Source organism: Rhinopithecus bieti, unplaced genomic scaffold, assembly GCF_001698545.2.
Source record: "Rhinopithecus bieti isolate Rb0 unplaced genomic scaffold, ASM169854v2 scaffold_13259, whole genome shotgun sequence".
Taxonomy (NCBI): Eukaryota; Metazoa; Chordata; class Mammalia; order Primates; family Cercopithecidae; genus Rhinopithecus; species Rhinopithecus bieti.
Genome location: NW_016807544.1, coordinates 1,049,468 through 1,072,890, shown reverse-complemented (window position 1 = coordinate 1,072,890; position 23,423 = coordinate 1,049,468). Strand labels below are relative to the sequence as shown.

General features: G+C 40.8%; 1 protein-coding gene across 7 annotated transcripts in view; it reads right to left on the bottom strand.

Moving 5' to 3' along the window:
- Positions 1–23,423, bottom strand: part of SIPA1L1 (signal induced proliferation associated 1 like 1) — a 420,357-nt gene that overhangs the window by 371,228 nt on the left and 25,706 nt on the right. For 6 of the 7 annotated variants that reach the window (XM_017882761.1, XM_017882759.1, XM_017882768.1 and 3 more), the window contains one exon: positions 16,402–16,473. The exons of the other annotated variant lie outside the window; for it this stretch is intronic. The gene's annotated coding sequence lies outside the window, so the exon portion shown is untranslated. The remainder of the gene's footprint in view (positions 1–16,401; positions 16,474–23,423) is intronic. 7 annotated transcript variants of the gene reach the window in all.

The following is a 23,423-nucleotide window of genomic DNA, read 5'->3' as shown; positions in this document are numbered from 1 at the left end:
AGGTGAGGAGTTCGAGACCAGCCTGGCCAATATGGTGAAACCCTGTCTCTACTAAAAACACAAAAATTAGCCAGACATGGTGCTGGGCGCCTGTAATCCCAGCTACTCAGGAGGCTGAGGCAGGAGAATCATTTGAACCCAAGAGGCAGAGGTTGCAGTGAGTCAAGATGGTGACATTGCACTCCAGCCTGACAGACAAGAGCGAAACTGTCTCAAAAAAATAAAAAAAAAAAGCAACGAATGTTCATTAGCTTTTTTATAAAGTGAAAAATTAGAAACAGGCTAAACGTCCATCCAATGGGAATATACGAAAAAATGTATACAGCTATTTAAAGAATGAGAGAGGTTTATATCCTTACATGGAATGATCTAAGACATGCTGTTAAGTTTAAAATAAAAAGGCACAAACACACAAAGTATTACTATTTATGTTAAGACAACCAAAAAAATGTATCTCACATACATATATATTTATGCACTTAAATGCATACCAAAGTATTCAAAGTATGCAACTACAGTGACCTCTGGGCATTATTCTGCATAATTCTGTGTTATTTGACGATTCAGTGAGACCATATTTATATATTTCTTTTGTAACTTATAGATCCCAAGGAAAGTAAGCCAACAAATGCACTAGGTTAAAATTGAGTAAAAGTAAGTTTTAAAAAGCACTTTATACTTGACAAAAATCCTTTAACATATTACTTAACTTGATCCCCACAATAAGCTTTAGAAATTTTAGTAGTGTCCTTACTTTTAAAGAGCTAACAGACTCAACAGAAAGTAGTTATTAATCCACAGTTAATAAATGCAGAGCCACACGCCTGTAATCCCAGCACTTTGGGAGGCCGAGGCAGGTAGATCATGAGGTCAGGAGATCGAGACCATCTTGGCTAACACGGTGAAACCCCATCTCTACTAAAAATACAAAAACAAAATTAGCCAGGCATGGTGGTGGGCACCTGTAGTCCCAGCTACTCAGGAGGCTGAGGCAGGAGAATGGCGTGAACCCGGGAGGCAGAGCTTGCAGTGAGCCTAGATCGCATCACTGCAGTCCAGCCTGGGCATCAGATGCAGAGCCAAAACAGAAACATGGTCCCCTAACTCTAAATTCAGTGTTTATGCTACAGCACCTCCAAAAACTGAAAACACTGGCATCTATACCAAGGCATTCTCTCTCTCTGCAGTGCTTCTGGCTCCTGTGAAAGTTCAAAGTGCAGAGGAAAAGGCAGTAGAACAGCAGTCAAAAGACCTGGATTCTAGTCTTGACTACACCACCACTAAGACTTCATGGTTAAGTCAAACTCCACACCAGTAATTATCTGTAGCTGCACAACAGATTCAATAGTGACGCTTTTAAAAAGTACTAACACCCAGGCCTGACCTCTAGAGATTAAGAACTTAATTGGTCTGGGCTATCAGGACTTCTATTAAAAGCTCCCCAGGTTATTCAAGAACCACAGCTTTAAGACTTAGTAGCCTTGGCCAGGCACAGTGGCTCATGCCTGTAATCCCAGCACTTTGGAAGGCAGAGGCAGGAGGATGGCTTGAGCTCAAGAGTTCGAGACCAGCCTGGGCGAGATGGCAAAACACCATCTCTACAAAAAAAAAAAAAAAAAAAAAATTAACCAGGCATGTTGGCACACAACTGTAGTCCCAGCTACTCAGGAGGCCGAGGTAGGAGGACGGCTTGAGCCAGGGAGGTAGAGGTTGCAGCGAGCCAAGATCTCAGCACCACATGACAGCCTGGATGACAGAGCCAGACCCTGCCTCAAAAAAAAAAAAAAAGACTTAATAGACTTGCCTGATAAAAATAAAAGATGTTAAAAACCACTTGTGCTACATACTTCACAGAGTTGAAATGAAGGATGAATGCAATAATATATAAACAACAAAATGCCTTAGAAATGTAAAGGAATTATTATTTATTAATTCAAACATGTACTAAACTTATATGCTCCACTGGGATAGAGAGAAGCTGAGAAACTACCATGTCATCAAACAACTACTGAGCAGTGAGAAAATGCACACAGATGACACAAAGGCAGTCATGACTAAACTTCAGGGTCTCAAAGTGCCTACAGGAAATAGTGAGAAGAGGGCTTCGAAAAGGCTGTGCAAAGGAGACTCGAGCTAGATTTTGGCATTATCGCCAGTGGGGCACAGCATACGCAGGCAAGTAATTCAAGATGTTCTAGGCCCGGCAGGGTGGCTCACGCCTGTAATGGGATGAGCTGGGACACTTTGGGAGGCTGAGGCAGGAGGATTGCTTGAGCCCAGGAGTTCGAGACTAGCCTGTGCAACATGGTGAGACCCTGTAAGAATTAGCTAGGCATGGTGATGTGCCTGTGGTCTCAGCTACTCAGGAGGCTGAGATGGGAGGATGGCTTGAGCCCAAAAGGTCAAGGCTACAGTGAGCCGTGATTGCGCTACTCCACTCCAGCCTGGTTAACAAGAAAAAAAAAATTGGCTGAGCATGGTGGCTCATGCCTATAATCCCAGCACTTTGGGAAGGGGCAAGTGGATCACTTGAAGCCAGGAATTCGAGACCAGTCTGGCCAACATAGGTGAAACCCCTCCTCTACTAAAAATACAAAAATTAGCTAGACGTGGTGGCATGCACCTGTAGTCCTGGCTACTGGGGAGGCTGAGGCACAAGAATCGCTTGAGCCCAGGAGGCAGAGGTTGCAGTGAACCAAGATCGCACTACTGCACTCCAGCCTGGGCTACAGAGTGAGACTCTGTCTCAAAAAAAAATTGATGTTCTGCTGGAATATGCAGATGATGTGCTGTAGGCCAGAGGTTCTCAGCAAGAGGTGTCAGGGCTCTGAGGAGTCTGCAAGGTCATAATGATTTTAATAATAAAACCAAGACACATAATCACCAAAAATTAGAGACAACCCAAATATCCTTTAACTGGTAAGTGCACAAACTGTGATCTATTCATATACTGGGACAGGACTCAGCAATAAAAATAAAAATAAATTAGTGACACACACAACACAACTGAATCTCAAATGTCTTATGTTAAATGAAAGAAGCCAGATTCAAAAGGCTACATACTGTATGATTCCATTTATACAACAGTCATGAAATGGCCAGACTATGGGTGGGGAGAGAAAATAGGTCAGAGGGTGCAGGGGTTGGGGACGGGAACATTTGGGAAAGATGGAAATGTTTCATATCTGTACTATATTTACAACCATATGTGTTTACATTAAAAGGAGTGGATTTCCCTGAATATAAATTAAACCTTGATAGATCTAACTTTCAAAAATAACGTCACTCGCCTTTTTCACTCCCGTAAGAGTACAGCGTTTGCCAGAAGCCAGAGGACTGTGATGATGCCATCATTCTGCAACTAAGCCATGTGTGCTTGTATATTCTTAGGTTTTACATTTTCTCCATTTTAATACTTCTAATACAGTAAATAGTCATGAATGTAACAGACATAAACAAAAACTCTCCTGAGTCCCTAATAATTTTTAACAGCGTAAAAGGTTTCTGAGACCAGAAGACTTTCGGAACCACTGCTATAGATGAGGAGGAGGCCCTGAAGTGTTCTAGCAAGGGAAACAGGAAAGAACTGATGGAGGGAAACCAGTAAAGAAGTAACTACAGGATCTGATTAAGGTTGGTCCCGGGATGAGAAAGAAAATAGGTCCACACATCATCTATACCTTGTTATAAATCCCAAGCCCATTTCTGGACTGACACTTTGCTGGTGCATTCAAGTTTTGCAAACTAATTCCTGTTAACTGGTAATACAGTTGGAAAACTAAATCTGCTATAGGAGTCATCCTACAACACATTACCAACCAGTGATTTGTGGATTATTTACTCAGTTGCCAACGCCCCTCTTCAAACGACGACAATCATGTAAAATTGACCTTTACACATTTTGAGCTTGAAAATTAAGCATCCTAAAGAGGCTCAAAAACTAATTTACAAGTGACTCAGTACCTCATGATCAATTAGGCAAATTAGGTAGTTGCTTAAAAAGCCACTGTGTTACTTCTCTAAAATATGTTTTCACTTGTATCCAGAAACACTATGACAATCTCAACTCAGCACAATTTTTTCTATGCAATGTGGTTTTCTGGATGGGAGGCGAGGGTGAATACGTTGTTTCTTTGTTTGGCATAGTTCCCTTTCCTCCTGGGGAAAACTCATTTCTAAATATAAGCTCTGTAAATTCCAAATTATTTCAAGTACAAATCTTTTTCTACAATCTTCTCATACCCAGAACTATTATAGCACTTCGGTATGCCACAGAGAGGTAGAGAAATTATTCTTAAAACCATCCATGTCTTTAAGCTCTAAGGAAACAGAAAACAAGATTGACTGATGACAGATTGATCAATCAATCATGGGATGAAGGTGATACGTATTAGAAGAAAGGATGATCCCTTTCCCAAAAAAGGTAAATACAGCTTTATAAGCCATTTTAAATGAGTGAGACTGTGTGTGTGCGTGTGTGTTGTGTGTGTGTGTAACTGCCATTATATATCGCTTCTCTAATTGTTTTAAGTAACCAACCCCACTGACACCTCAGCTAATACCAAACAGATGGAAATCTGTCTGGAGAATTCAATCTGTCACCTTTCAAAAAATTCACCTATACTTCTATTACAGAAGCCCAAGAAACTCCAGAGTCCTGCAAAAGTATCTGTGAATTATTAAGATAAAGTGAAATTAGATCTTTACCTGAAAGTATAGTCCTTTGATTCTACTTTTCATAAAAATCTTGCAAATCAGACTACGGTCAATACTACTGGAGATTGTAATTGGAAGTGTCACCTAAAGTTTGAAAAGGGGGAAATAATCTGAAATACATGCAAAGATTGAAAAGGGGGAAATAATTAATTTGAGATACATGTACAGTGCAGATAAAAATATCAATTTGATCAAAGATGAAATTTCCGTAAATTTGTTAAAGCCAAATGGTTTCTGCAGGAAACCTGTTTTCTGTGATTCAAATCCAAAATGGAAAACGTGGGTGGTTCTTCCTGTCTCACCATTAGAGTCAGCCAATTGGCTGGTGAAGCTTTCACACAACTTCAGCTCAAACCCCTTCCATCTGCTTTAACACTGCCATACCTTAGTGGAATGAAAGAGGCATAAAGGCTTTCTCTAGCCTCAAAGTAAGTCTTCACAAGGAACCTTTGGCTTATTCTATCTCAACCATACTTGATCAAGCTGCCCATTTTTTAAAACTTCAAAACCAAAAGATGTGAAAAATAGTAAGAGCTAAATCGCAAAATAATTCAAGGACATTAAAGCTATCTCTGACTGTAGAGCTGATTTCTAAAAAAACAGCAAACTCATCTGTCAAGTACAAAGCTCCAGTGGCAACACACATGCTGGCTCCGCCCATTACCTTGACCACAGTGGCATCTCTTCCCTGGCCACACGGCGCTCACCATTTGCCATGACAGGCCGCCAACAGAGACCACATCTGAACTTCTAAATATGTGACACTGCCAGAATGGAGTATGAATCCAATATTTCTGTAGGGTATGTCTGCATATCCACCTAAAGCTACTAAATTAGCTAGTGTGACACATTTAACTGAAAATATCACACGCAACAGTATGCCTTCAGTGAGAAAAGACCACTAGTACATGCTACTAGCATGGTAAAACAATTGTGCATACAGTGCTGCCCAACTAAATCTTAAATCCTTAAAGCACTGGAAAACCTGCTAGTGCAAGACAATAAAAATTCAGGCAGCTGCTTCCCATGGTGATGTAAGGACCCCACATGGCAAACTGCTCAGGGGTAACTACTGTCCAGTTCCTAAAGATTCCAGGCCCACTTAAAAATCCTCAGGTCTCAGGAGGCTTTTTTCTCAAAAACTGCTAAAAGTCTCATAGAGTTCACCCTGCATAGTAGAAAAAGGCCCTTCATGGACCACCAGTGACTGCACAGCAAGTTCTTACATAAAGACTTATCTGGTAGTCATACAGGAAAACCCGCTGACAAGGATAAAGCAAGGGGCCCTGGTTCTCAGATAGTCATCTCAAGGGAACTGTTGTTACAAGGAGCCACTGAAATGTGAAATACACACACACTATTTGTAAATGTGAATTTTAGTAAGTATCTGTACGGAAGCACTAAGCATATCATGAACAAATACAGACCATAAGCTTGTAGAGCCAAAAAAGACCCAATACTTCATTACCACTGTAATACTCTAATTTTACCGATAAAATTAAGTCAAAGCCTCCTGACTGCCAGCGCAGTGCTCCCAATAGTACACCTGCTTTCTAATCAACTGTGAAATCTACATTTTGGAGCATACTGAAATTGAGTTACAACTCAGTTGCATGATAAATATCTCATTTAACCATGTGCTGCAAAAGCACAATTTACATAAAAGATTAATAAGTAAAAACCTATATCATGGCCGGGCACGGTGGCTCAAGCCTGTAATCCCAGCACTTTGGGAGGCCGAAACAGGCAGATCACGAGGTCAGGAGATCGAGACCATCCTGGTTAGCATGGTGAAACCCCGTCTCTACTAAAAAATACAAAAAAAAATTAGCTGGGCGTGGTGGTGGGCACCTGTAGTCCCAGCTACTTGGGAGGCTGAGGCAGGAGAATGGCGTAAACCCGGCATGCGGAGCTTGCAGTGAGCTGAGATCCGGCCACTGCACTCCAGCCTGGGCGACAGAGCGAGACTCCGTCTCAAAAAAAAAAAGGAAGGTGGAAATGGCATAAATAACAATCCTTTCTTCTCAAGTTGAGGTTTAAAATATTTTCTAAGTTATTTTCACTGCACTATCATTAATTTCCTCTAATGTAATTTTAGAACAGATCAAGTAGATACATTTCTTCATTTTAGTTTCTTTAAAACTTTGATTTGCTAACACTTCTTCTAAGACAATAATCAACGATGATCTGTCATTGTGTTCAATTTCTCAACTTCCTCAAGTAAGCACATTTTTGCAAGACTAAAATAATGCACATACTTACACACATAAAAAGAGAAAGACATAAATACTTCGTCTAGGATGAAATAACTGCATGACTTTTGAAATTTTTAAGACAAAATGCAGACCTCAAAACAAGTTCATAATTGCTCCCTGGGTTATCTCTAAAGAGAAGCTTGTACATTCCTCTCCTATTGATACTTCAGTGAAAATCTGTGACAAACATTCATCCCAATTCTGCCATTAACTAGCTGTGTGATAGATACTGGGCAAGTCATTTAAGCTTTGGACTTAGGCTCATATAAAGAGTTGGCATATCTGATTTCTATAGTATTTTCTAGGTTTCTTAACATCTTCCTAAGACATTATTTATCATCTTTATTGTCACTGAATTCTAAAAGTCAAATACATCTTTAAACAATAGAAATAACCATTTATAAACTACCTTACGCCCTAGAACTCAATAGAAGACTACCATCAGCTTATCTGAAACCTTTAGAACATTATAAGCTTTATCTTCATTAAATGTATCGCTTTGTCTCATGTTTCAGGATTTCGTAAAAAGTTTAGATTAGTAGAAATGTACTTTCACATCTAGATGACCCCGAAGCACCATCCAACTCTCTCAAGATGGGAGATCCTGATGCCTTCACTTCCTTCCTCATCCATCCTCCATCATCGCAGTGGCCAGATACTCTGAAACATTTTTGGCCGCAATGGTGACGATGAAAACCTTTCAAACCACTTATGTTAAAAACCAACTACATGTCCAAGTCTGTATCTGAAAATCTCTGTATGCATTTTTATCATTTAGTACTCTAGATTTTAATATCTAAAGAACCAGTTCCATTGATAATATCTGCATAATCTCATGACTCTTCATCTGAATCCGAGTTCCCTGTTTATTTGCCAAACAAGCAAGGAGGTTCCAGAAAACTGTATACAACACAACTCATGCACTTACTTTCTTTATATACCACTGATGATTTTGCCATCCTCAATTGAGTCAATTAAAAAAACAACCAGTAGGACTGAGAATCTGTCATTTTACCAGTAGGAATCTCAAAAAGCAGCTGCTTTTGCCAAGTTCATTCATTCAACACATTTATTATCTACTACGTGGCAGGCACTTTTAATTTTTTTGTCCTGGGGATATATAAACAGACAAAAGTCCCCGCCTTCATGTGCTGTACTGAAGAAGATGACACACCATAAATAGAAACCATAATAGACAAATTATATGGAGATGTACATATAAGGTGTATTAGTCTGTTCTCATGCTGCTAATAATGACATATCCAAGACGGGGTAATTTATAAAGAAAAAGAGGTTCAGTGGATTCACAGTTCCACATGGCTGGGGAGGCCACACAAACATGGCGGAAAGTGAAGGAGGAGCAAAGTGACATCTTACATGGCGGCAGGCAAGAGAGCGTGTGCAGGGGAACTGCCCTTTATAAAACCATCAGATCTCGTGAGACTTATTCACTATCATGAGACCAGCACAGGAAAAACCTGCCCCCATGATTCAGTTATCTTCTACTGGGTCCCTCCCACAATACGTGGGGAATATGGGAGCCTCAATTCAAGATGAGATTTGGGTGGGCACACAACCAAACCATATCATAAGGTCAGAGGGGATACGTGCTTGATACAGTTTAGATCTGTGTCCCCACCCAAATCTCAAGTTCAATTTTAATTCCCAGTGTTAGAGGTGGGGCTTGGTGGAAGGTGACTAGATTTTAGGGGCAGATCCTTCATGAATGATTTAACACCATCCCTTTGGTGCTGTTCTCAAGTTCTCACGAGATCTGCTTATTTAAAAGTGTATAGCACCTTCCCACTCTCTCTCTCTTCCGCCTGCTCCAGCCATGTAAGACGTACCTGCTTCCCCTTCACATTCTGCCATGACTAAAAGTTTCCTGAGGCCTCCCCAGAAGCCGTCATGCTTCCTGTACAGCCTGTGGAACCGTGAGCTAGTTAAATCTCTTTCTTTATAAATTACCCAGTCTCAGGTATTTATTTATAGTAGTGTAAGAATTGACTAATACAGTGCTATTGTAAAGAAAAAGAACAGGCTATTAAGAAAAAGGGATTCAGGAATGAAGGCAGGGCAAGTGGGCTGCAATCTTAAACAGGATGGGGTCAGGGTAAGAGTCACTACAAAGGCAGTGTCTGAGCAACGACATGAAGGAGATGATGAGTGAGCCAGACCGAAGTTTCCTAGTAATTTTTAACTTGTACTGACTATACACGTAATGGCAAATGCTTTAGCAAAATAGTTATATATGAGCAAATTTACAAACAACCCAGAAGACTAAAATAGAAGAGAGCTATGTGCAAACCCCCTTCGTTTTTGCAGCTTATTTTACCAAGTGAAACTTACAACTTCAATTAGGTATGCTTGGTGTGTTTTTACCCCAACTGTTGTTTTGAACACAATTCTTACTTCTGTGATTCATTTTCCTCAAAATTCAAAAATAAATGTCCCACTATTCACTTGAAACATAAAAGAGCACCAGTGTTGGCCGGGCACAGTGGCTCATGCCTGTAATCCCAGCACTTTGGGAGGTCAAGGCCGGTAGATCACTTATGAGTTCAGTAGTTCAAGACCAGCCTGGGCAACATGGCAAAACCCGTCTCTACAAAAATACAAAAAATAGAGGCCAGGCACGGTGGCTCATGGCCCAGTACTTTGGGAGGCCAAGGTGGACCACTCACTTGAGGTCAGGAGTTCGAGACCAACCTGGCCAACATAACAAAACCTCGTCTCTACTAACAATACAAAAAAAATTAGCTGGGCATGGTGGTGTGTACCTGTAATCCCAGCTACTTGGAGGCTGAGGCATAAGAACTGCTTGAGCCCAGGAGGCAGAGGTTGCAGTGAGCCAAGATGGCACCACTGCACTGTAGTCTGGGTGACAGAGTAAAACTGTGTCTCAACAACAACAATAAAAAATTAGTTGGGCATTGATGGCTCATAGTACCAACTACTTGGCAGGCTGAGGCTAGAGAATTGCTTGAGCCCAGGAAGCAGAGATTGCAGTAAGCGGAGATCATGCCACTGCACTCCAGCCTGGGTGACAGAGTGAGACCATCTCAAAAAAACAAAAGAGCACCAGTGTTATCAACCAACAACTCCACTAAGACATTCTGACTACTAGGTCAGGGCTCAAATCTCAGTATGGGGAATCCAGAAGCTTTTCCCAGTGTGGAGAAACCTGTGCTTTCCTAGAGAGTTTAGCGGGAAATGAATAGGCTATGAAATCAGGTGGCTTTACCACCAACCAGTTATATAGTCTTGAGCAAATCACTTCACCCTCTGGGCTTTTGTTTTCTCAACTATAAAAATCAGGGTGTTGGACCATGTGATTTCAAAGTCCCTTTTAGGGCTTTCTTTCACACACACACAGAAAACCTTCAGATTAATAGCCATATATTAAAATTATAATATTAGCCAGGCACAGTGACACACAGTCCCAGCTACTTGGGAGGCTGAGGGGGGAGGATCAACTAAGCTTGAGCATAGGAGTTTGAGACTGCTGTGAGCTATGATCACGCCACTGCACGTCCCCCTAGGAGATGAGAGTAAGACCCTGTCTCTAAAACATAAAATTTTTTAAAATTTATAATAATGTCATGCTTTGTAATTCTGCTAACCCACCATCAGATTCATATTAATTTCATTCTTCAGTATTCTTCAAATAACTAATGAATTTATATTGACTGATTCATAAAGTCTCAACTCTCTCTCTCCGATCAGAAAAACAAATTCACAAGGGTCTTGACTTGCAGTGGTATTCCCCAAGTATTAAAAAAAAAAAAAAAAAAAACCCTGGTATTTCTCTCGTCTTTGGCTTTCCTATCAACATACCCCTGCTAGCTTAAATAAAATTTTAAAATAACACAACCACAAAACTGCTGAAATTTTAAATATTCTTTATATATCCCCTCAGTGAAATAGTCTTTTTTGTTGTTGTTGTATTTTGTAGAGACACAGTCTCACTCTATTGCCCAGGCTGGAGTACAGTGGCACCATCATAGCTCGGTGCAGCCTTGAACTCCTGGGCTCAAGCGATCCTCCTGCCTCAGCCGCCCTAGTAGCTAGGACAACGGGTGTGCTATTTTACTTTTATTTATTTATTTTTTTTGTAGAGACAAGGTCTTGCCATGTTTCCCAGGCTGGTCTTGAGCTCCTGGCCTTAAGTAATCCTCCTGCCACAGCCTCCCAAAGTGCTGGGATCATAAGCATAAGCCACCATGCCTGGCCCAAAACGTATGTTTTTAAATAGTAGGTTTCCTTAAAAGTTTCACTTAAAATCTTATGTTATTAACTATTATACTGCTTATAATTATAATTAACATTATATTAAATTGGTACTGTAATGAGTAGCTGTTATTCATGGAGCCCCAAATCATCTTTGTTACGTTTTCACTACTTCCTTACTGTGTAAACCTCACCTTCCCAATGTGGAATTTTAAAAAAGAAAGCAAATAAGCAAATTGGGGGTATACAAGCAGACATGTTAATGAGGTTCCACTAACCAGACATACCACACGGGGCTCCTTCAGAACGGAGTTACGAAGGGAAAGTGGAAGAAGGGGGGCAAGTCTTGCTTGGCTTCCTGGTTTGCAGCACCCTGACTTTATTAGGAGCAGCAGCTCCTCAGCAGGCCTGTTCCACAGTGCAGAACTGGCAACCATTCCCAGAAACTAAGAGTACAGTCTCTTTTATCAGCCTGCCCAATCTGTTAAACTAGCTATCACCCTTAATAAATCAGTTGCTGCTTATACCAGTAGAATAACTCTTAGTATCTGTAACAAAAAACCCCAACCAACACGCATAGCAAATATTCATTTCATTATTTCCACATACAAGAGCTGAGATTGAAAAGAAAACAACACACAGAACATTCCACCATATAAGCCAAGAATTCTTTGTTTCAAGCCAGGGTTTATATTCACAATCAACACTTCCAACCTTCCCTTATATGTACTTTCTCATAAATTTCATCACCTCTGCCATGCAAGGAGAAGAAAATGGTTTTTGCCTAACTAATTTTCTATCAATAAAGAGTCTGATGACAGTAACTTGGCAAGATATTTGAGAAGAGGATATGATAAACATCACTTTCTATACCAGCTCAAGTTTATGGAGAATCCTGCAGTGTTAGGTAGCACTTTCAGAACATTCCCCAACTGCAGGCAAGGTGATCTAAGGCTGTATTTCAATGCCAAAATGATCAGTACTTCGTGCCAAGGCATAACTTAATTCACAAAGCAGCAGTGAACTTTTCACTGATTTTCTCCATCCCTCAGGGTAAGATAATCATGTTAAAACCACAGACACATCAGGCAACTAAAAGACACTATTACCTAATACTAAAAGCAGACTGGAAGCACTGAGAAGTGATTATGCATGTTAAAATTCTCTTCTTGGTATAAAGATCAAGTCCTATACAATTACTTGGCAAAGACGGAAAGTAATCAGCGATTAATAATACTGGTCCTTAAAGTGGCAACAGAATCTTACAAAGGACATTTAATATCTTTGACTAATACTGCCAAACTACACAGGTACTTTTCAGGTGATACTCAAAGGCAAAACTTTATAAAGATCGCTTACACACTTCTGAAGGCCCTTAATGACACTGATAATCATCCAGTGTATCTCAATGTTCTGCCAAGGCACAAGCATGCATCGTCTCCACACAGTGATTCAAGACAAGTCTCACTAATGTTAGTGCCCCCTGGGCCTTGGGTCTCCAGGCACTCAGCAAGCTCTCCCGTTGTCATGGCAGTACCTCACCTTGCCTTCTGCTCCCTGAATGGCTTTTGTCAAACAGTTTATAGTGCACTTAGCTTTAGCACTGATGGTGGGGAGAAAGAGAATATGCAAAAGTTAAAACATAAACTATATTTTTCCCTAAGAACAAAGCAAATCAATTTGCTTAGGAAAACTTAGAGCTTGGCTACTTCAAAACAAAATTTTAAAATTTCATAGAGAGGGCCGGGCGCGGTGGCTCAAGCCTGTAATATCCGCAGCACTTCTGGGAGGCCGCAGAATGGGCGGATTCACGACAATTTCTCTCTTGGTCATCGGAGATCTTGGATAGGACCCATCCCATGGACTAACACGGTGGGAATACTGCCCGTCTTCCTACTAAATAGAATATACAAAAAACTAGGCCGGGGGCCAGGTCGGCGGGAGCCTGTAAGTCTCCCAGCTACTCGGGAGGCTGAGGCAGGAGAATGAGCAGGAACCCAGGAGGCTGGAGCGCGCTTGCAGTCTTGCGCTCGCGAGATTCCGGGCACTGTCATGCTTCTTCCAGGCCTGGGCAACAGAGTGAGGGACTCCCGTTCTCAAAAAAAATAAAATAAAAATAAAATAAATAAAATAAAATAAAATAAAATTTCATAGAGAATGTCTGCAAAGAAGTTACTATGATGACTCTCAAGCTTTACTATGACTACCCATGTACCATGTGTGTCCTCTGGTCGCACCTGGCAAACACACTTTTTTTTTTTTTTTTTAAAGAAATGAAGTATCGGGGCAGGCACAGTGGCTCACGCCTGTAATCCCAGTACTTTGGGAGGCCAAGGCAGGCGGATTGCTTGAGGTTAGGAATTCGAGACAAGCCTGGCCAACATGGTGAAACCCCCTCTCTGCAAAAATACAAAAATTAGCCAGGTTGGTGATGGGTGCCTGTATTCCCAGCAACTCAGGAGGCTGAGGTGGGAAAATCGCTTGAACCTGGGAGGCAGAGATTCCAGTGAGCCAAGACAGAGCCACTGCACTCCAGCCTGGGCAACAGAGCGTGACTCCACCTCAAAAACAAAAAAAAAGAAATGCAGTATCTCTAGGCCAGAAATGATACATGGCCTACTTTAATTTTTTGTTTATCATGTCTAGACTCTAATCTCAATCTTATTCCAAGATTAAGGATATGATGCTCATGTGTTAATAGTATCAAGATCAAAGGATACATACATAATACCACAAATCAGTGATTCCCAAAGCTGGTTTGCAAAACAATACTGCATCTGTAGGTCCTCAGAGAAATGGAAAAAAAAATTGTTTGAGTATTTCATAAGGCTAAATTTATCCAATTTAAATGATTGATCTTTATTTTGAAATTGTGTCTTTCCTATTCCTTTGGTATTTGAATGGCCTTTCTTAATAAAATGCTGAAAAAAATTAAGATTACATCTGTAAAACACAAGCAGATGGCTGGCACTGTTCCAGATCTTCTGCACCTTCTCTCTGTCTCCAACTTCCCAATTCCCCTCTTTCCAGTTGCTCAGGCAAAAACTAAAAATAAACACTAAAATAAGACCTAGTGCCATTCTTCTTTCTTCAACATCCCAGTTCCGGACCATGAGCATATCCTTCAGCTTCACACTGAAAACCTACCAACAGTCAACTACCCCATTTATTGCCACTACCAGGTCTAAGTCACCATAACCACTCCCTCAGACCACTGCCACTGCCTCTTAACTGGCTCCCTACTTCAGTCCCATTCCCAGCAGGCTACTCTCAACAGAGGTCTCGACTAGCGACTCTGTTAAAACCTAGGTAGGTCCATGTCAATGCTCTGCTTAAAACCCTTCAGGAGTCCCATCCCAGTGAGAGGAAATTCTTCAGCAAGCCCCACCTGCTGTCTCAATGCCTCTCTCAGCTCATCTCTGCTCCTCCATTACTAGTCATGTCCTTCTAGGCACCTGGCCTTGTGTTCTTCACACCTGCTGCCTCTTTGGTCTAAAATGTCTCCCCCAGGTCAGACACCTGTATGATTAGTGACCTTACTTCTTCAGGTGGTTACTCAAAATTCATCCTTATCTTTGTGACCCTGAGATAAACTAAAATTTCTTTTTTTTTTTTTTTGAGACAGAGTCTCGCTCTGCCGCCCAGGCTGGAGTGCAGTGGCCAGATCTCAGCTCACTGCAAGCTCCGCCTCCTGGGTTCACGCCATTCTCCTGCCTCAGCCTTCCGAGTAGCTGGGACTACAGGCGCCCGCCACGTCGCCCGGCTAGTTTTTTGTATTTTAGTAGAGACGGGGTTTCACCATGTTAGCCAGGATCGTCTCGATCTCCTGACCTCGTGATCCGCCCGTCTCGGCCTCCCAAAGTGCTGGGATTACAGGCTTGAGCCACCGCGCCCGGCCAACTAAAATTTCTTAAAACAAGACACCATTAAGAGAGTTGAAAAGGCAAGCCAGCGAGCAGAAGAACAGATGTGCAATGCACATATACAATGGAGAAACTTATCCAGAATACATTTTTTAAACTCCTATAAATCAATAAGGAACACGGTATTTAGTCATTTACGACATAATTTGCATATGGTGAAATTCACTCTTTTAGTGTACAGTTTTCTGTGGGTTTTCACAAATGTATATGGTCATTTAACCACAACACAGTGAAAATATGGAACATTTCTATCACAACAAAAAGTGGTTCAAAATGGTCAATAAATATGAAAAGGTGCTTAAATGCATTAGTCTTCCACATTGGAACATCTCTACACAACTACCAGAACAGCTAAAGTTAAATGGCAGGAGATGCCAAATCTTGACATGTCTGTGGAGCTCTCACATGCCATTAATAGGTATACAAATCGATATAATCACTTTGGAAAACTTTATCAGTATCTACCAAAGTGAATATACACATATCCTATAACCTGGCAATTCCACTTCTAATTATATCCCCTATAGATGGCATCACTAAAAAGAAATATACAAGCATGTTTGCTGCAGAACTACTCATTAGCTAGAGATAGAAGACAGTAAACTGTGATATCATGATACAATTTAATACTCTACAGCAACAGAAATGAATAAACTACAAATACTTGTAAGAGCATAGATTGGATCTCACCAAATCAATGTTGAGTAGAAGAAGCCAGAAACAAAAGAATGTATTATGCAAACCTACGGTGTGAGTCCTCAGGAGGCAAGGCTTCAACTGGGAGGAGAGATAACCAGGCCTCTTAAGGAGCAGCTAAAATTCTGTTTCTTAATTTGAGTGCTGATTACACAAGTGTATTCACTTTGTAGAAATTCAACCCTCCCAGCTACTCAGGAGGCTGAGGTAGGAGGATCACCTGAGCCCAGGGAGGCTGCAGTAAGCCATGATCACAACATTGCATTCCAACCTGGGTAACAGAGTGAGACTGTCTCAAAAACAAGAAGACAGTAAATTTATCCCATGGTACATTTGTGCTTTCTGTACTTTCCTGTATGTTTGTTACACTACAATATAAAGTTTGTTTAAAAAAAAAAAAATCACCTTTTCAATGAGGCCTTCTCTGGCCACTCTAGTATTTCCACCAGTCCCATTATTTATCATACTCCTTTCCTACTTATTTTTCCTCTGGCACGCTTGTTAATACCTAGCACACTATCTTACATACTAGATATACTTTACAAACTTATGTTGTTTACTGTCTGGCTCCATTCACTAACCTGTGAGTTCCATGAACACAGATACTGACTCCAGTTGGCTGAGTACAGAGTCCCCAGTAGCTGGAATAACACCTGGAAGATAGTAGGCACTCAATATAGATTTAATTAATTTATTAATTATACAGCATTGCCCAATTTAATTATGTTTAATTATGTTTATGGATTCAAGCTATAAATTCTTACAGTTGTCTTGTTAAACAGTAAGTTGGTTGTTGTTCTGTCTGAATAATGCTTCTCAACATGGTTTTAAGACTTCTCATCTTCCAAGTTCCAGATCAGATTCTGATCAGCTTATGGTATAATAAACCGTATTAGGAAACCATATAGGAAACTCTTACACTCTGAATTCTCTTCACACCTAACTTTATAAATGAAAGCTAAGGCTGCATTAACCTTTCTCTCGGTCATATCCACCCTACTGACTCATACTGAGTTTAGAAGCAAATAAAAGTAACAAAGGGATTTAATTCCATTTCGTTCCCTCACATAAACAAAAATCATGAAATATTCCCAACCTATCATGGTACCTTTAGTGTCGAGTCCTAAATGTAGAAATTTTCAACTACCTCCATCTATTCTAAGTTTTAGCTAGTCATTTCAACAGCTTTCTTTTAAAGTTGTGGTTCTCAACTTTTTCCATCACTGCACCTCTAAAGAGACTTTTTAGGCATTTTTTTCTTAATCACCCTCTCCCATGAAATTTTAGTATCACAGATACACTATTTATCTGTTATGTAATTATACTGTACTTTCAACCTAAAAAGTAGCATTTCTGCTCCCACAACCCCTACAACCAATTTCACCTCTTTGAAATTCTATAAAGGCATATTTTAAACTTTGAAAGTAGTTTATCAACTACTACCTTACCTTTCTAATTTTACTTCACATGTGAATTTGTTAACCGTAAACCTATTTCAAAGATCAAAGTTGTAACCCACAGAAATCAAATACAGAGTGCAACAGCACAAGTTCTCTCCTAGCTTGTGCAGATCCATCAAATCTACTATTCAACAAGCTACAAATCCACCTAATCCCCATACCACATTTTCCCATCTTGTTCATAAGGACAGCCTTTTGTTAAACTATTCTGTCAAAATCAAAAGACAGCATTCCCTTAATTAATAACCTATTTAAACTTTTCAGAATCTATTTTTAAAAGAAAACAAGATTAGCACAGAATGACTTATTTTAGTCTCTCCTAAGTCCCTCTGGGGGACTTAGGACCACTGCAATCCCTAACTTCACTCTTGTAAGAGTTTCCTATGTGGCTGGAACCAGATCAGTACATTTTCTATATTATGAGCAAACTTTTTCAATGCATATCTGATCATTCTGCTCCCTGGATATTTAAAATCTTTCCAGGGCTCTCCTAGGACTATAAAAGCCCCAAGTCCTTAGCATAATAGGCAAAACCTAATTGCAAGGCCAATCAGTGGCAATACCTCCCACTTCTTTTTGTTTTGTCTTGAGAAAGAGTCTTGCTCTGTCGCCCAGGCTGGGGTGCAGTGGTGCAATCTCGGCTCACTGCAACCTCCGCGTCTGGGATTCAAGCAATTCTCCTGCCTCAGCCACCCGAGTAGCTGGGATTACAGGCACATGCCATCATGCCGAGCTAGTGTGTGTATGTGTGTATGTGTAGTAGAGACAGGGTTTCACCATATTAACCGGGCGCAGTGGCTCATGCCTATAATCCCAGCACTTTAGGAGGCCGAGGCAGGCAGATCACGAGGTGTGATCACGAGTAGGAGTTCGAGACCTCCCACTTCTAAAATTTTTTTCATAATCATTTTACTCCACCTAGCAGAAACGCTCTTATAACCAAGCCTCAGCACTTGCCTGCCCTCCCCACCCTAATCTATTTTCCCTTAGTCTCTTCGGATGTTAGAAGCAATATCACCTCTTCAAAAGATGTCCTATTCTCCACATTCTCCCGAATGTCACAAGAGCACTCCTTAACCAGCTTCCTAGGCACTCTGCCTATATTTGGGGATTACTTATTAATGTGTCTGCTTCCCCCACTCTTGGGCCATCAAAAAATAAGTGCAAGGAAATGCACTAAGGATACAGGCTACAAGTTGACCTCCTAAATTTAGAACGTGACATTCACCTTTGTTCCCCTGGCAGCAGGAGTACCAGGAACCCACGGGAATTAGAAGCCCAGTGAATGTTTTTTATAACATTGAAACCATCCTGGCTCCTGGTAACCACTACCTTTTTCTTTCATGCTATCAAATCACCTGTTTAAACCTAGACTAAAATTCTGCCAGAAAGTCATATGAAACTTCTTCTATTTTCCTTTCTTTAGGGGAAAAAAAACGAAAACACTGACATAAACCCTCAGATTTCAGGAGTGTCAGGGCTCAGAATACATTACCCCAAAGGATTCTGAACTGAAGGAAACTGGAGGGACCCCAGACACAAGGTCACTTCCCCCGCCTTCTATGTGAAGCATGGTCATAAAGGAATTCTCTGATCCATCTTACCTGAAAATAAATCATAAGACCCTTATTCCAGAAGGGTTCTGCCCCACACCCAATGGAAATGTAATGCTCAACACAGAGAGGCTGAGAAGAATCTGGACAGGCCTTGCTGGGTTCCCCTCTCAGTTTATTACCATTAGATCATTCCCTTTTTGTGCAATCACCTTACTACACGGCCATGATTCTCCATCAAATCTAAGCATAGAAACAGTTTTCCCTGAGTCTTTGGGTCTTCATTTTTGAAAGCTCCCATGTCATATACAACTTTGTTAAATAAATCTGTGATGCTTTCTTTCCTGCTAACCTGTCTTTTGCTAATAGGAGTGTTGACCACAACCCTTGTGATGGGTGAGGAAAAGGTATCATGTTTTTGCCCCTGTAAGAGCTTCTCTAACTTTATCAGTTTTCGAAGTTTCCCAACCGGGGTTCCTCAAATTAATGGTAGAGTTTTCAGTATCCTGGGGAAGAATCCGTTTCAGCCTGGAGAGTCTTATTTATTTTAAGTGGGTAAGAACTTGTTTGCTTTAATCTTTCATACTCCACCCTTCTCTGTCTGAAAAATACTTTCCTAACATAAAAGATACTAAGGAGGGAATTACTCTGAAATCCCTTTTGTTAAAATTAAACAGTGGGTTTAGCCTCTTTTTAGTTCTCATTTTGTTTTAAAGCTTAAAAACTAATTTGCATACAACTTAACAAAGCGGAACACAAATACACTTTATGACACAGCAAGTCCACTCTTAGACATACATCTCATGGGAAGGCATGCCCCATATGCACCTCAACATGCATGGAAGAAAGGGCCTAATGACCAGAAGCTGAAAACCGAAACTCAAATGTCCATCAAGAGAAGACAGTATAAAGAGTTGGATATTGATACAATGGAAATCAATTAAAGAAAATCAACTACAGGAAATACATGGATAAATTTTACATGTTAGGCAAAATAAACCAGGCACAAAAGAAAACACGCTGTATAATCCCATTTCTACAAATTTCAAAAAATATATAAAAACTAATCAGTGGTGACAGAAGTCAAAAGAGCTGTTATCTTTGGAGTGCAGGAGGGCTAATGATTGCAAAGGTGCAGAAGATGGCTTTTGGGGGGTTTGGTAATAATAGTCTCTGTGTTGACCCTGCATGGTGGTTACATGTGTGTATGCATTTTCCGATCATTTTTCAAGCTGTACCTTTATAGTTTGCGTACTTGATGTGGATTATACTTCCAAAAATTTTTTTAAATCACTGTGGTAATTTTAAATTTTTTTCCTGCAAGCCACGGATCACCGTAGGTATAATCTGTCTAAAATATTTGTAGCAGTTCAGTCTATTCTTTCGTTTTCATGCTTACTATGTGCCCTTTTCTCTTTTGTATTCCACTTAAAGTCTGGCCTCCTGAATAGAAAGACAACCCACAGAGTGAGAGAAACATTTTGCAAATCTAATAAAAGATCTGTATCTAAAATACATAAAGAATACTTAGAAACTCAACAAAAAAAGACAAAAATCTTAACTTGAAAATGGGCAAAAAATGTAAACAGACATTTCTCCAAAGATCTACAAATGGCCAGCAAACACACAAAAAGATGCTCACCATCATTAGTCATTAATGAAATAAAAGTCATTCACACCTATTATGACAGCAAAAAAAAAAAAAAAGAGAGAGAAAAAAAAAGAAAAAAAAAAGCCATACAGTAACAAGTGCTGGCAAAGACGTGGAGAAACTGAGAAACTGAGACCTTTATACACTGCTCATGGAAATGTAAAATGGTACAGCCACTTTGGAAAACAGTCCAGCAGTTCCTCAAAAGGCTGAATTGTTTAGAGTTACTAAGCATAGAGTTACTATGTAAGTCAACAATTCAACTCCTAGGTATATATCCAAGAAAAAATGGAAACATGTGCACATTAAAACTTACACCTGAAAAGCAGCATTATTCTTAATAGCCAAAAAGTAGAAAAACCCAAGTGTCCATCAACTGACGAATAGAAAAAAACAAAATGTTATATATCCATAGAATAGAATACTACTTGACAATACAAAGAAAGTATGATACATGCTACAACATGTACAAACCTTGAAAACATTATTAGAAGCCAGTCACAAAATACTACATTTTGACTGGGCACAGTGGCTCACACCTGTAATCCCAGCACTTTGGGAGGCCAAGGCAGGTGGATCACTTGAGGCCAGGAGTTCAAGACCAGCCTGGCCAACACGGTGATACCCCATCTCTACTAAAAATACAAACAAACAAAAAAAAAATTAGCCAGGCCTGGCCGTGCGTGCCTGTAATCCCAGCTACTCAGGAGGCTGAGGCAGGAGAATCGCCTGAACCTGGGAGGCAGAGGCTGCAATGAGCCGAGATCACACCACTGCACTCCAGCCTGGGCAACAGAGCAAAACTGTCTCAAAAAAATAAAATAAAATAAAATAAAAAATAAATTAAAAAAAAAAAAAAGACTACACATTGCTTAAATGTACATGAAACATCCAGAATAGGCAAATCAAGAGAGACAGAAAGTAGATTAGTGGTTGCTTAGGGCTGGGGAGATAGAAAGATAGGCAGAAGGATGATAACTAAAGTGCATGAAATTTATTTTTGAGGTGATGAAAATGTTCTAAAATTGTGGTGATGGTTACACACAGCTGTGAATACATTAAAAGCCACTAAATTGTACACTTTAAATGGGCTAACTGTATAATGTGTGAATTTTATCTCAATAACCTTTTTTAAAATCTGGCTTCTTTTCCAATGACCCGGAACAGTTTGCCCACTTCTTTACAAGCCATCCCCACTGTTGCTTACCAGCATGACTTGCAATCACACAATCACAATTTTTGTTTCTTGGCACTCCCCGCACATCTCCATGAAACCATACTCTTTTCTACAGTTCTGCTGGCCTTGGAGGTAATACCATCTTTGCTCTGAGCTTCATGAGATACCTTTCTAAAAATCTAGGCCATAAGACCCTCTTGCACAACTTCCATCAGGACAAAACCCCAGAACAAAAGAGCCAGTTTCACCCAAAGTTCTCAGCATGAATTAGCTAGTCAATTTTCCACCTCTACCTTCCAAAAATGAAATTATCAGTAAGTCTAAGACTTATCAGATGTCTCCAGTTACAGGGTTGAGATTTCTACACATATAGTTTAAACATACCATTTATAAACTACCTTGTCTCTGTGTCAGGTTAAAAATTAACACAAGGCCGGGCGCGGTGGCTCAAGCCTGTAATCCCAGCACTTTGGGAGGCCGAGACGGGCAGATCACGAGGTCAGGAGTTCGAGACCATCCTGGCTAACACGGTGAAACCCCGTCTCTACTAAAAAATATAAAAAACTAGCCGGGCGACGTGGCGGGCGCCTGTAGTCCCAGCTACTCAGGAGGCTGAGGCAGGAGAATGGCGTAAACCCAGGAGGCGGAGCTTGCAGTGAGCTGAGATCCAGCCACTGCACTCCAGCCTGGGCGGCAGAGCGAGACTCTGTCTCAAAAAAAAAAAAAAAAAAAAAAAAAAAAAATTACCCAAATTTGGCTGGGTGCGGTGGCTCACACCTGTAATCTCAGCACTTTGGGAGGCCGAGGCAAGTGGATCACGAGGTCAAGAGATCGAGTCCATCCTAGCCAACATGGTGAAACCCCATCTCTACTAAGAATATAAAAATTAGCTGGGCGTGGTGGCAAGCACCTGCAGTCCCAGCTATCCAGGAGGCTGAGGCAGAAGAATTGGCTGAACCCGGGAGGTGGAGGCTGCAACGAGCCAAGATCGCGCCACTGCACTCCAGCTTGGCAAGAGAGACTCCATCTCAAAAAAAAAATAATAAATTATACAAATTTATTCGGGGATGTATATAAGAGTAAGCTCTGGGGGCCAGGCGCAGTGGCTCACGCCTGTAATCCTAGCACTTTGGGAGGCCGAGGTGGGTGGATCACAAGGTCAGGAGATCAAGACCATCCCGGCTAACACAGTGAAATCCCGTCTCTACTAAAAATACAAAAGAATTAGCCAGGCGTGATGGCAGGCACCTGTAGTCCCAGCTACTCGGGAGGCTGAGGCAGGAGAATGGCATGAACCCGGGAGGCGGAGCTTGCAGTGAGCCAAGATCGCGCCACTGCACTCCAGCCTGGGTGACAGAGCAAGACTCTGACTCAGAAAACAAAAGAGTAAGCTCTGGGAAAATCAAGTTGCAAAGACATAGTTCTCACCTTCAAGGTCTAATGAAACAAATACAGAAAAATAATTTTAATATACTTTGGCAAAGCTCCCCTAGCTTCCCTCTAACTTGGCACTTAAAACTGAGCTGTAATTTTCTGTTACTTGTCTGTCAACTTGGCTTAATCCTACAGAGGCGAGGACATCCTTTGAATCCCAAAGGACTGGCACAGTACACTGCAGGTAGGAAAGCATCAACAACTGTCTGATGACTAAGTGCATGAAAGAGCATAAGTATGCACGGAGAACCAAATCTCTTCCACATAGTACCTGTTTCCCACATAGTGCCTGTTTCCCACATAGTGCCTGTTTCCCACATAGTGCCTG